This window comes from Trichosurus vulpecula, chromosome 3 (assembly GCF_011100635.1).
Source record: "Trichosurus vulpecula isolate mTriVul1 chromosome 3, mTriVul1.pri, whole genome shotgun sequence".
Lineage (NCBI taxonomy): Eukaryota > Metazoa > Chordata > Mammalia > Diprotodontia > Phalangeridae > Trichosurus > Trichosurus vulpecula.
Window position 1 is genome coordinate 157303932 of NC_050575.1, and position 14466 is coordinate 157318397.

The 14466-nt window shown below is 43.5% G+C and overlaps 1 protein-coding gene across 1 annotated transcript in view; it reads right to left on the reverse strand.

The window, feature by feature from the left end:
* CCDC102A (coiled-coil domain containing 102A) overlaps positions 1–341 on the reverse strand; it is a 44727-nt gene extending 44386 nt beyond the window's left edge. Inside the window, 1 exon segment of the mRNA XM_036749853.1 lies at positions 296–341. The gene's annotated coding sequence lies outside the window, so the exon portion shown is untranslated.
* Between the last annotated feature and the right edge of the window lie 14125 nt (positions 342–14466).

Sequence of the window (14466 nt, forward strand, 5' to 3'; positions counted from 1 at the left end):
ACACAAACACTCAGAATGGAACCTTCCCCCACCCCCATTCCACCCTTCCCCTAAAAAAAATAGTTGGAGGAAGAAAGTTAGGTTAGAGGAGTTGGGACTGTCGAGGATTCTGAACTGGCATATATCCGCACCGCTCTCTCCTCCCCGAAACTCGGTAATTCTGTAGCTGCCCTGGGTCTTAAAGCCTCAGTGCTTGCCTCCACCCCCTACTCGCCCTATGGAAGGGGCGTAAAGTTTTTCTCCGGGATGTCCCAGTATGAGGACGGCTCCCCCTCCCCGCAGCGCTCCGACTCACCTGGGCCACCTCGCTCCCGGCCCAGCCTGGCCCGGCCTGGCCCGGCCTGGCCCGGCTAAGCTCCACTCAGCTCAACTCGGCTCAGCCCGGTGGAACGCAGAGCGGAGCGGGCTTTGGGCAGCCGGCGGCCTGGGCAGCCGAGATTCCTGCAGCAGCGACGGCGGCAGCGGCGGGAGGAGGGACGAAGGAAGCGGAGTCTCCTCCTCCCGGGGGGGAGGGGAGAGGGAGAAGGGCAAGGAGAACCGGCAGGGGCAGGGACCCGGGCTGGCGCGGCCCGTCGGTGTGGATCCCTTGTGCCAGACAGATCTCGGCCAGGTTCGATCGGGCCGGTCCCACCCATCCTTCTTTGGTCGAGTTTGGGCTTGGCTCCGAAGGCCTAGCTCATTAGAGTCCTATTTGGCTTGGTCCCCTCTAGGAGAGGCTGCCAGGGGAGCTAGCTGGCTCTGGATGACCCGAAAGAGAAGTTCGGCTGGGGCAGTTCCCGAGCTTTGACTGGGAAATGGGTCAGCTTTGTTGTTTAGTCGTGTCCGACTCTTGGCGACCCCATGGACCATACATAGCATGCCAGGCCTTCTGTCTCCCAAAGTCTGTCCAAGCTCATGTTCGTTTGTTCCAAGACACTATCTATACATCTCATCCTCTGCCGTCCCCTTGTCCTTTTGCCTTTAATCTTTCCCAACATCGAGGTCTTTTCCAGTGAGTCCTGTATGTGACCAAAGTATTTGGGGCTATATGTAGGATGCTGCTTGCCTGTGGGAAACGAAGTGAAGGTGAACATGGAAGGACTGAGTCAAAGCACCAATTCAATGGCATAGATAGATACGTATGGATATATAAGCCCAGGTGAGTTTTGGAGTTCTAATATTCTATGTTCTAACACATAATTTAGTCTCTCTGGGCCTTGATTGTTTCATCTATAAGAAAAGGAAACTGGACTAAGCAATTTCTAAGATCCCTTCCCAGTCTCGGGTTCTATGAATTCTTGACCTGAAAATGATTCACCAGTCACTGTTGGCCCTGATGCTGAGCCCCATTATTTCTCAGGAGTGGCACCACTGTGGCCCTCAAAACAACCTAGAGCTGAAAAATCTGGTTCTCCAGAGATTCCCTGAAACCTACATAGTGGTAGAGATACTCTCTCTGACTTCTGATCTTATCATTCAACTGCAACTGCTATCTGCAAATGGTTTCTAAATTCCTAGATCCAATAATCTTTTCTTCTTTTCCCTTTTTCTTTTTTTTGGGTATTTTATTTTTTCAAGTTACATGTAAAAATAGTTTCCAACATCCATTTTTTTAATAAGATTTTGAGTTTCAAATTTCTTCTCCCTCTTTCCTTCTCATCCCCCTTCCCCAGGACAAGTAATCTGATATAGGTTATACATGTACAATCATGTAAACATATTTCCATCTTGTGGTTTGTCCTTCATTCTTGAAGAGGACCATGACATCAGGAAGATGATAACATGACTTGCAAATGAATTAGATTTGAGTGAGGGAGGGCTGTGAAAAATCACCAGCCTCACTTTTTCCTCCAGAGTCATCTGGGTCCAGTGTCCAAATATAGATCAGGATGACCGGAGATAGCCCAGGATACAGTGGGAGACCTTGGCCTTTTTAAACTGAAGTCTTTCCGAGGTCTCATTTTGAGTGAGGCAATGCCCATTCAATGAATAGGCCTGCTTAAGAAGTAAGCCAAGGGAAGGCGCCTTTAATTAAAAAAAAAATCATCTAACTGGGAGGGCAAGACCCTCAGGGTTGCTGGTCAAAAGAGAAACAATTACTATTTACATTCACTATGATCCAGGAGGGTCTAAAAAGTAACCATTAAGAGGTGGTAGAGCAGGGACCTATTGTTGTCCAATCAATGAGATGATGTCATGATCCTCTTGGAGAATGAAGGACAAACCACAAACTGTCAGTAGTCTGAGCTGACCCAATGGGGACCTAACTGGCCAGTTCCAATCGGCCAACTCATCCTCTCCTCTTCTCTCCTCTCCTCTCCTCTCCTCTCCTCTCCTCTCCTCTCCTCTCCTCTCCTCTTCTCTCCTCTCCTCATGGGGTATCATGCGTTTACCTGAGGGTGTTCTGCTCAAAAGAAGGTAAAATTTTGATAGCTGAATTTCCACATTGGTCATGTGGCAAAAGAAGAAACAGAACAAAAAGAAAAAGCCACAAAACAAAAAAAAAGTGAAAATAGTATGCTTTGATCTGCATTCAGACTCCATAGTTCTTCCTCAGGATGTGTATAGCATTTTCCATCATGAATCTTTTGGTATTGTCTTGAATCATTGTATTGCTGAGAAGAGCTAATTCTATCAAAGCTGGTCATCACACAGTGTTGCTGTTACTGTGTACAATATTCTCTTGGTTCTGCCCACTTTACTCAGCATCAGTTCATGTGAGTTTTTCCAGGTTTTTCTGAAATCTTCCTGTTCATCATTTCTTATAGCACAATAGTATTTCATTATATTCTTATACCACAACTTGTTCAGCCATTCCCCAATTGATGGGCGTTCCCTCAATTTCCAATTCTTGGCTACCAGAAAAAGAGCTGCTATAAATATTTTTGTACATATAGGTCCTTTTCCCTTTTTTGTGATCTCTTTGGGATACATACCTAGTGGTGGTATTGCTGGATCAAAGGGCATGCACAGTTTGATTACCTTTTGGGCATAGTTCCAAATTGCTTTCCAGAATGGTTGAATCAGTTCACAACTCCACCAACAATGCATCAGTGTCCCAATTTTCCTACATCTTCTCCAACATTCAGAAATCTTTTCTTAATCCTTAACCTGGGCAGCTAGATGATGCAGTGGATAGAATGACTGGCCTAAAATCAGGAAACTCATCTTCCTCAGTTCAAATCAGGCCTCAGACACTTTACTCGCTGGGTGACCCTGGACAAGTTACTGTTTGCCTCAGTTCCTCATTTGTAAAATGAACTGGAGAAGGAAATGGCAAACTATTCCAGTATCTCTACCAAGAAAACCCTAAATGGGGTCATGAAGAGTTGGACGTCACTGAAAGACAACTGAACAATACAAATTGTTATCCTTCTTCACCTCCTATGGCATACTTGACACTTGAGCATCCTCTCCTCCTGGAAACTCTCCTCTCTGGGACCAAACTCTTCTGCCTGTCTTTTCCCCTCCCCACCCCCTCCTCACATAGTCTTCCATCCAGTGACATCAATCTCTCGGCTGTTCCTTGAAGAAGACACTCAATGGACTCGAGGCATTTTCACTGGCTGTGTCCCATGCTTGGAAAACTCTTCTCATCTCCACCTCCTAGCTTCTCTGACTTCCTTCAAGTGCCAGCTAAAATTTCATCTTCTACAAGAAATTTTTCCCGGTCCCTCTTAAGGTAAATGCCTTCCCTCTGCTAATTATCTCCAATTTATCCTGTTGTCTCCCCCATTAGACTGTGAGCTCTTTGAGAGCAGGGACTGTCTCTTGCCTTTCTTTGTATCCCCAGTGCCTAGCAAAGTTCCTGGCACATAGTAGGGGTTTAACAAATGCTTGACTGACTGACTTAAATCTGTTCACAATCTGGCTCCAATGTACCTTTCCAGGCTTACCACATATTCTCTTTCACATAGGCTGTAGTCTAACATAACTGGCCTACTTGCTGCTCCTCAATGACATTGCATCTCCTATATTTATGCCTTTGTACAGGCTGTCCTCCCAAGTCTAGAGTGCATTCCTGTTTCAACAATTAGGCTAGCAGCTGCTTTGGGAGTGAAAGACTAACACAAGCCCAACAACAAGAACATGGCCAGCACAGATTCTTTTGATTTGCTTTACTAAGGAAAGCAACGTTAAGGGAGTTGACAAGCTTATTTCAATCCAACATACAAATATCATTCACTTAGTTCGGGGGAAAAAGCCAGCACCCTGAACTTCAGAGCAAATACAAACAAATTACAAACATATATTATAAACAGACCAAATACAATTTATAGTTACAAAGAAACCATCAACACCTGAGTTCAGGAGCCGGGAAGCTCATAACAACGACTAGCCCAGAGTCATGCGCCACTCCTCCTGTGGCTCAGAGCCCCAAGCAAATAGCTCTGTTCTCTCTTTTTATATAGTCTTTGGACATCATCAGACATCATCTGAGTGACCAGAACTTAGGCTCCTACTATTGGCTCTGGTCTTAGCAACTCCCCTTAGGACCCTGAGGGCTTCATGCCCACATAGGCTTAAGCACCTAGTAGATAGGGGTTTGGGCCTGGGGCTTTGCACCTAGTAAGGCTCAATCAAAGACACTTAATTAATTTATCATTCTAAAGCAGTAAAAAAAAGTCCCAACTTAATTGATATTACAATTCCCTCTCCCCTCTGCCTTTTAACATCCCTAGCTTCCTTCAAAGTGCAGCTTAAGTGACACTGTTTTCATGAATCCTTTTCTGATCCCCCCAGCTTCTAGTGTTACCCCTAACTCCATTACTTTGCATTTACTTTGTATCTAGCTTTATTTAATTTTACCACTATGTGTTGTTTTCTTCCAATTCAATATAAGTTCCTCGAGGGCACTCACTATTTTGGTTTTTGTCTCTGTATCCCCACTACCTATCACAGTGCCAGCCACATAGTTGGTGCTTAATAAATACTTGGTTGATTGACTGAAATCTTAATTAAGAGAAGGGAGCATACCACCAGACAAGATTGCTGGCTTCAACACTTGTTGCTGATAATCTTTGTAAAAGGAAATAATCTACTAGCTTGCCTTATGAGGACAATTTAAGATCACAATGAGTTCTTTGGTTGCTGACCAAGAACCTTGGGGTTCTGAATGTCAATGATAATCCAACAAATGGTGTGTGTGTGTGTGTGTGTGTGTGTGCCTACTATACAAAATGTACTAGGGAAACCAACCCAAAATTTGAAAAACAGTCACTGTCAAGGATATTCACATTTTATTATGCTGGTCTATGGGTGAAGATGGAGAAGGTACAGACAATTGGGTTGAATGTATACTCACCTCCAGGATGTGCTCTAGAAGTTGGTAGTTGAAGTTAAACCTTGATAGAAGTTTGTTTTCTTGGCATTTAGTATTTTTGCCTTAAAGAGGAAGCAAAAAAAAAATCCAGTTATTTTCCAAGTCCTTCTCAGCTGGGCTCCTGTTACTCAAGGATTTGTAAGGTCAAAAATCTGTAAATGATCTTAGAATATGGAATATCAGAGCTCAGGGAGCCCTTAAAGATCCTCTAGTCTAACCTCCCCACCTCCATTTTAAAGATGAGGAAATTGAGGCCAGAGAAAGTGATTTGCCCAAGATCACACAACCAGTTGACACACCCAGAACTTTCCATCGTGCCATGCTGTCTCCATTGTTATAAATTTCCCCTCAATTGAAAAAGGGCAGCATGAACAGGAAACATTTTCATTGCTGGTGACTCTGCTTACTGACCACTTCTAAAGGCTGATATCCAGAATGAACACAATTAAATTGTTCAGAAAGTGAAGAAGGTTGGATTTCTAATTCCACATAAAATGCCCTCTCACTTCCTTGTGACCCAATGCTGTAAACCTTAAAGAGCTCCAGGCACAGTTAGAGGTGGATGGTTCCGTTCTTTGAAACATTAAACTTGGAGCCCACTCCAAATCTCTGCTTTTCTACTTAAAACCTGTATGACCTTGGGCAAATCGTTTAGCTCTTTGGTCTGCAATTTTGTCTTCCGTAAATTTAACTACTTGGAAAAGATCATTTCTGAAATCCTCTCTAGCTCTAAATCCCGTGGTCTCTAAGGTTGTTGTTTTTAGCTCAAAGTCATGTGTTCTTTAAGGTTCCTTCCAAAATCCTCTGAACTCTTGCCATTTGGAAGATGGGGATTGGCACTGAGGAGTTCTTTTTGTAAGCTTCCACCCCCTGTCTGGCAAGGTAGTGAGCACTGCCACAGGAACTCAGGATTCTAGTTATCTGTCAGGATTTATGCCCTTTGAACTTGGCGCTGGAAAAGGATTCTGAGAAAGGAAAAGAAGAACTACTTGGAGGAATGGAGGTGTTTAGGGTGAGTATGATGTACCTCATCCCTGGGCACCTGCTCCCCCGCCCCTTCCTCCAGGACAACTATGGGCTACAGACAGCTATTTTCTAACAATTTGTTCCTCAGACACTTACCATTGTTGTTAATACTTACGCACACATATGAACATTTTCTAGCGCTACTCCTGACTTGTGTGGCTAATGGTGGCAAGCAGGGAAAGTTTAGGAGAAGCAGTTCCTTAAAGAGATGGGAGACAATCCCATTTATCTTGATCTGAAGATGGTGGAGAAGCCTCTGGATCCCCATAAGACGGAGCCAATGTACAAACCTAAACAATCATCCTGTAGACTAGAAAGAGAAACTCTTGAAGCCATATGTTAGAATTATTTTACCAGGAACCAATACCAGTACACATCAGTACCCTTTCCATAAATGGGAGCTTAATGTCTTCTAGATAGATAAAGCATTTATTAAGTGCTTAGTATGTGAGGGGTATAGTGCTAAGCACTGGGGACACAAATCCAAATAAGCAAGCCTGTCCCTGCCCTCAAGAAGCTTACATTCTAATGATAGTGGTCTACACATAAAGAAGATCTGGAAAGTAGCACGGTGTGGAATCAATGGGGAAGTAACATGAAGGCCATGAGCCCTAAAAAGTAAAGCAAAAGCTCACCTATCAGAGCCATGGGACCCAGGAGCAGAGTCTAGGTTACCAAGTTGAGGTGATGGCCCAAATATAGAAGGCACAGTGTGGAGCAGATTCATCTCTCATGGTACACACAGGACAACATGGTATTGCTACACTTTTAGTCCTGGAAATATAAGTGTTGCCGACTAGGAAGGGCTTATTTCTCAATTTTCTGTCCCGGCAAATTTCCTGCCCCTTCTTTTTGTTGTTGTCTAGTTGTTTCAGTCATGTCCAACTCTTCGTGACCCCTTTTTGTGGGGTTTCCTTGGCAGAGATACTGAAGTGGTCAAGCCACTTCCTTCTCCAGGTCATTTTACAGATGAGGAAACTGAGGCAAACAAGGTTAAGTGACTTGCCCAGGGTCACCCAGCTAGTAAGTGTCTGAGGCCAGATTTGAGCTCAGGACTACAGGCCTGGCATTCTATCAACTGTGCCACCTAGCTTTCCTGCCCTTCTTTATTCATTCTGCCCAGGTTTGACTCTTTTTGAGTGCTGGGGAATTAGACATAGAAACATATACCGATAGCAACATGCGAACTCTTTGATCACAAACTCTATTCCTCTTCCCTTTGATTACTTCTTCCAGGAAGCCCTCTAAGACTCACCTGCCTGACTAGTCACTTCAGCAGCTCCCTTTCCTTACCCTTCTGCCTCCCAAAAATTTTAGCCTTTTTGTGGCTACATCTGTAGTGCTATAATTAGCTGGGTATCTAGGTGTGGGTCAGTTAATCACTCAGTGAATAAACATTTTTAAATTGTCTACTATTTGCCAGGCATTGTGCTAAGCCCTGGAGATACAAAGAAAGGTAAAAAACCATTCCTGATCTCAAGGAGCTCACAAACTAATGGGGAAGACAACATGCAAACAGCTATGTACAAACCAGCTATATGCAGGATGAATTGGGAATAATCAACATAGGAAAGATGCTAGAATTAAGGGGACTCCAAAAAGGTTTCCTGTAGAAGATGGGATTTTAGCTGGGACTTGGAAGCCGGGGAAGAGAAAAAGGAGAGCATTCCAAGTGGGGGGCCAGCCAATGAAAATGCTCAGTTGGGAGATGGAATGTCTTTTTCAAGGAACAAAGTGGGGGAAGAGAGGAGGAGTAAGGTCTAAGAAGACTGGAGAGGTGGGAAAGCAGGTCATGGGTTTTAGGAATTATTTATATAACTCCTAAAATAATATATATATAATAGCATATAATATATGCTGATCAGTCCTGTCTCTTTGTCCTAGACATACTGTAAGTTCCCCAAAGGTAGTGTTTCCACCTTCCTTTGCCTTTCCCCTAGTCATGCCCAGTCCCCATAGGTCTCTACATACAATGAAAACTCAGTTTTCTCTGTCAGAAAGCTTGTCCCCCAAGGTCAATACTGTCAGCCCCAGCTGACGCAGACAACCATCTGGAAGTCTTGGGATCCCTGGGAAATAAGCCAGTGATGATCTCATCCACTGATGTTTAAGTATCCTTAGAAGTTGTCTAGGAGCTACCTAAAGGATATGGAATAGTCCCCACTAGACTCGCCCTCTTAACTCCAACCTCAACTGGCACACTTCCTTGTGGCAGACATGTCCAGGAAGATTAGTCTTGGTGAGGGAACCCCTTAAGACCAGTGGTGGGGTAGGGTGGGGTGACCTGAGGCTCAGAGAGGCCCAGTCACCCAGCAAGGCTTTAGCAGCCCAGGGATTCCAAGACCCCTGCTCAGTTACAGTCCTTATAGTTGTAGTCTCTGTTAACCCCCAGGATGGAAAAGGAATGCCCAGTCATCATATATACAATGGCCCAATTGGTTGTAGGATTCTCAGGCCCTCATAATACATGTGATATTTCTAAGGAACTCCCCTAGGGATACAGATAGAAAAGCAAGACGGTCTCTGTTCTCAAAGAGCTCACATTCTAATGGGGGTAGCTTTATATATAGAAAGTTTTGGCTGCAAGTCAAATGGAAAGGTGTCATGGTCCTCAGGACACAGCAACAAAGCAGATGGTAATGATGCCTCTTTGATGTAATGCATCTGGGGCCATCTCCACTCATCCTGACCTATATATTGCCGCTGGACTCTGATGACTCTGGAGGAGAGAGTGAAGCTCACAGATCTGCCTCACTTAAATCCATTCACTTGCAAGTCAAGACATCACATTCCTGATGTCATTGGTCCTCTTTGAAAAGCAAAGACTACCACCACTGCCACCACCACCACCAATTCATAAAATCATATCAGTTTCTGATATGAATTGTGATGTGACTGAACCATTTGATGGTGCCGAGTCGAGTCATGCTGCCTTACCTATTGCACGTAAAGAGCTTTGCAAACTTTAAAGTACTATTTAAATGTCAGTTGTTATTATTACTGTGGCTGGCCCTGTTCCTGGCACTGTGAAGTATAGGAGGGAAAAAGATTTAGAGGAGTCAAAAAGATTTAGAGGAGTCAGCCTTCACAGACATGAAATAGCTAGTAAATAGAGTGTGGTATCACCCTTGGAAATACAAGAAGGGATCTGTAGTTAGGGAAGACTTCCTGGAGAAGTAAAATGTGACCTGGGCCAAGGACGGTAAGATTGAGGGAGGTAGATGGAAGGTTGTAGAGGGCAATGTGGTTAAGGAACACAGCATGAAAGAAGGCACATAGAAAATAAAGAGAATGGAATAAGGAGGAGAGTAGAAGGTAGCAAGAGACACGTAACTGGGGATAAGTTTGGAAGGGTAACCTGGACTAGATCAAAGGGGACATTGGGTGACAAATGATAAGCTTAGGCTGAGTGTTCCCTATGTTTCTGTCTAGGCCTTGCTTTCTTCCTCTGTATAATGAAGATATAGATAATCTATCCCTAAATTCCCTTCCCACACTAATCTCTCTAAGTCTGTGACTTAATTGGCAACGAGGGAACCACTGTTATTTCTTGAGGAAAGGAGGGACATGGTCATGAATCACTCATACCAGTGTCCATGACTGGGTCCTGACTCAGGGAAGGACTGACCTTGACTTTTGGGTGATCAGAGAGAACAAGGGGATCACAGGTGTTCAAGAAGACCAGCTAAATCCTAGGCTGAGTGTCAATATCTCGCAAACCCCAGAAATGGTAGATTCTCTTCTTGATTAAAGGGAATACACATAGTTAGCAATTCAAAACCACAGTGAGACTGTGAAAGGGAAGTTACCGCTAAGGAGATTGATATGTGGGTCACGTGGTTGGGGATACAGAGGCCAGGGAAGATGAGGTGACCCTCTCAAAGTGACACAGTCAGGAAGCAGCAGAACTGAGACCCTCAACCCAGGCCTCCTAATCCAGGGTTTTTCCACTACACTCCAGGACCTACTTAAAGCAGGGGCCACCAATAGTTTGTAGCTAATTTGTGGGCAGGAGAAGCTATATATTTTTCTTCATGAATTGTTCCAGGCTTCCTAGAAAAGAAATCCTGGAGTGCTGTGGCTTTGTTTGAGGCTGAAATGAGTGAGTTTCCCTGTGTGGCTCATTTTGACACAGTCAAGACCAATGTTTCATCTACTAATAGCATGAAGATGAAGAAGTGGCTACTCAGCTTGTTAGAGCTGAATAAGTCACCATGTGGCACTCCAGGCTTGAGCTGCCCCAGCTCACTCGCTAGGCAGGTACCAAAGAAACAGACATCCCACTGAGTTGCATTATCTGATTGTTCCAGGCCAGGAATGACTCAGACCATAGAGGATCAAGATTGGAATGAAATGAGTCACTTACAGGCCGTATAACATCTAACAAAAAGAAGCTTACTCAATGATAGCAAAAGAAGGGTATTCAGCAAAGGTACAACATTGATTGAGTTGGGCACAGCTTCCATGTTTACTTCTCCTTTTTTTGCCTCCAACATAGCAGGAAGTCTCTCAAACCTGAAGAAAACGAGCCATTTGTGCACTTGGGATTGTAGGCCTTAAGCTGGCACATCAACAACTGGGGCCTCAGCCCCATGGAACACTTAAGTTTCAAAGTTGGTTTCATTGCTTTTTTAAAGGAAAAGTAACCTGTCCTGTGTTTTCATTAGTAGCTGTTGCTAATACCACACTGATTAGGCCACTGGGTGGTGCTCAAACCTTGACCAATAATTTTACCTTACCCTCTAGCTCCTATGTGGAAATGCTCATTTTTTCAGACTTCAACTTTTCCCATTGCCTGCAGGACTATCTAAGAGTATGATTTAATCTGATAAAAATTCAGAATTTATCTTGGCATAGGTTCTCCCCCGTCTCACTGAGATTTTAACTTCTTCCTCAACTTCATGGAACCCAAAATGATTCCTTATTTACATGCCAATTAAATGAGAAATTGTGCCCAGTGATTTGGGTAGAAAATTTCCCTCTGAAAACAGAGACAGAATGGGAGTTGGGGAAGGACAATCCTCCATCCCAACTCCTACAGGGACGGTATTCACTTCCCAGATGACAGCTAGGTGAAAGGCCTCTGCTCTCAGTGATGGAGCAGGATCATCCCTGGAGGTTCTCTCTGACATCTCTGACACCAGACTGTCTTGCTACCAGCCCTAGTGAGCTAGGCTCATCGCCCATCCGACAGCCGAGCAACCTTTCTCTTTCCCCAAACCAATCTAGCTGGTCAATGCTGTGCCTGAGGTGGGTTTGGTGTGGGCCCTTTTTCTGTGTGTAATCTGACATATTTCTCACAAAACAGGTGACTCATTTTGTTTAAAAAAAAACACCTTATTATTGTACAACATTAAATGATCCTAAGCAACTCTCTACATTTAAGATCGCAAGCAATTCAACTCCTGGATTTCTGTATCTCTGTTTCCTTTTGGCAATCAGAGATGGAAATTTAAAGGGAAAAAACACCAAGCTCCTGTGGCTAGCAAGGCGCCACTGCAACCTGGTGTTAAAACAATCTCACCCCCTTTGCCTCCAGAGTCATTTGGAAAACATGTTCCTCTAAAAGATGAAGGATGTGGAGGGGGCCAGGTTTATCTGTAATTGGAATAAGGGCAATGAAGCTTTCTCTGCTGATAGCCTTATGTCACTGCTAGAAAACCATGCTTGCAGATATCTGCTGTCCACTATTAACTTCTTACTTGACCATTATCAGCGATGGATTCCATCGTTTGAGAGACTTACTACTCATTTCTCTTGACTGTGGTAGTTGTTTACCAGGTTTCCATATCTAGGCGATCTCATCTCCTCACATCCTGTCTGGAGCATCAGAACCCTCTTGTCTAATATAACTAAGAAAAACTGCAACCGTTGTGACTATTTCTTAGAAGCCCCCATTGCTTAGTCACAGACCTCCCTCTCTCCTCCCTAAACATACACCCTCAGGAATGGAAGTTCTTGCACTCCCTCTGAGTGCTTAGAAGAGTAACTGGGCCCAGTGATTTTGGGGGATGTTTTTCCTACCTCAGCCCTGTTACATCATGGCCCAGGCATCCTGGAAAATGCAATGCTTCCTCCCTCTCTTGTATCTATTATGCAACAAATATTTATTTAGGTCCAGTGGTATACAAAGTGCTTAGCACAGTATCTGGCACATAGTAGGTGCTTAATAAATGTTTTTGACTGTCTATAAAGAATTGTGCTCTGGACTAATCTCCCAATTTGTACTTTAAGTGGCAGGTTGAGTCACCAGAGGGCAGCTGCTTCCAGGTTCAAGGATGTATCTTGAAGGACCACCCTTCTGAAACAATATGGTTCACAGGCCCCCACTGGTATGCTTCCCATTAACATTCATGCAGCTAATAGACACAATTAGCTCTTAGCAAAGGCATTTTCTATGATGTCATAGTAAGAATAGTAGCTATAAAACATTCCATCCCATCAACCAGGAGTATACTTTCCCACAAATACACAAAGTAACTATTGGCAGAAAGGGTTCAAATTTAGAGCAGAACAGTAATGAAATAGTTGTGTATTATATAAGTATGGCAAAAGCAATTCACAACTGCTTCCTTTGTAGGGTCAGGCAGCCCTTGCTCTCTTTGTAGAAAACTCACACAGCACAAAGTCTCTGCTGGGTAGGTTGCTCAGTGGTTTTTGGGGGTCTGCTCCTTTCTCTTCTCAAGTGACACTTGCACTTGATAAACTATAGATTGCTAAATGGGACACTATCTACTCTGCTACCATACAGTTCCCCCATACCCATGGAGAAGCGGAGCAAGAAATCCATTCCACCACCTCTCCAGGAGTCCTCTCCACAAAGTGTTCAGGAGTTAGGAGCTACGGGATACTCCACAGGCTTAACTATTTAAAGCCCCCAGAGGTGTGACTAATTGCTATTTTCTTCACCCAAAGAGAGAAGGGTTTGCATTTGGTGAAAGGATTAGGACTTGATCTGTCCTGATTACTTATTAAAACTATTGAAGTTGGTGCAGGAAGAACCCTTCCCTTACACATATATCACATCCTGGCACAGACTCCGATTGTGCAGAGAGGTATGTGTTTTCCCTTTTCTAATCTCATCTTAAAGGTACCAGTGATATATGAACTGTGGAGCTCAGTAGCTGCAGAATTAATACTTCTGGTCGTCTAATGTTGCACTTATGAGAGAGGTGTTTGTCTTCATGTTTTATGGGGAGAACTCAAGAAGAAGATGCCAGAAAGAGATGCTGGAGCCCTGTGAAAGAAAATTCCAAGAAGGTATATGGCCACAGTCTCTCCAGTGATCAGCCTAAAAGACTGCTCACTCTAACTGATGAAAAGGACACTGAAGTGTACATGGAAGCAAAATATTAGAGCCTCAAATTGATAGATAAATGGAATTAATGCATAAGGCTTAGCTAAAGGTTACCAAGCCTCTGTATTTATAAACTATATATAAACATACTATAAGAAAGAAGCTTACCATTTTCAATATATTATAAAATAGAACTTAGTTTATTCTCATAGCTGCTACCGTTCGAATCTTGTGATTTGCAAACTCTTAAAAGCTTTAGAATAGTGACTGTTACTATTTCACTGAGGGTAAATGTTAGTCCATTTTTTTCCCTTGCCATTTGATAAACACTCTGTTCCTAAGTTTTAACAATGTAAAATGCTACAGTGTGATGTAATTTCTAGAACTTTCCATTAAGTCACTTTTCACAATAGTATCTAAGACCTAGACTCCTTGCATCAAACTGGGACACTTATTAATAAAGGATCTCTATCAGACAAGTGTTGGAATTAATTTTCTAATTCTGTCTTCCAAAAAAAAACTTCTTTCTAATAGATCTGATATCCAAATACAACACAGAATGACTCAGTTCATTTGCTCCAACATGCCCATGAAAGAGCCTGGTGGCACTGATTATAGGTCTAGCCAGATATAATGAGAGGAGTATGTGATGAGTTGAGGTAGAAACCAGCCCATGGCCCTTTAGCTTTGATACCCAAATTCTCGAAGGACAACCCCCACCAGGAGGAACATAATGAGCCTAGTTGAGGAGAGTTGAGATTTCAGACCTCACTGGAAGTAGCACTCATTCCTCCACCTCCGCTAAAGAGTTTTACAGTTGATATTGTTAATTTCATTTTCA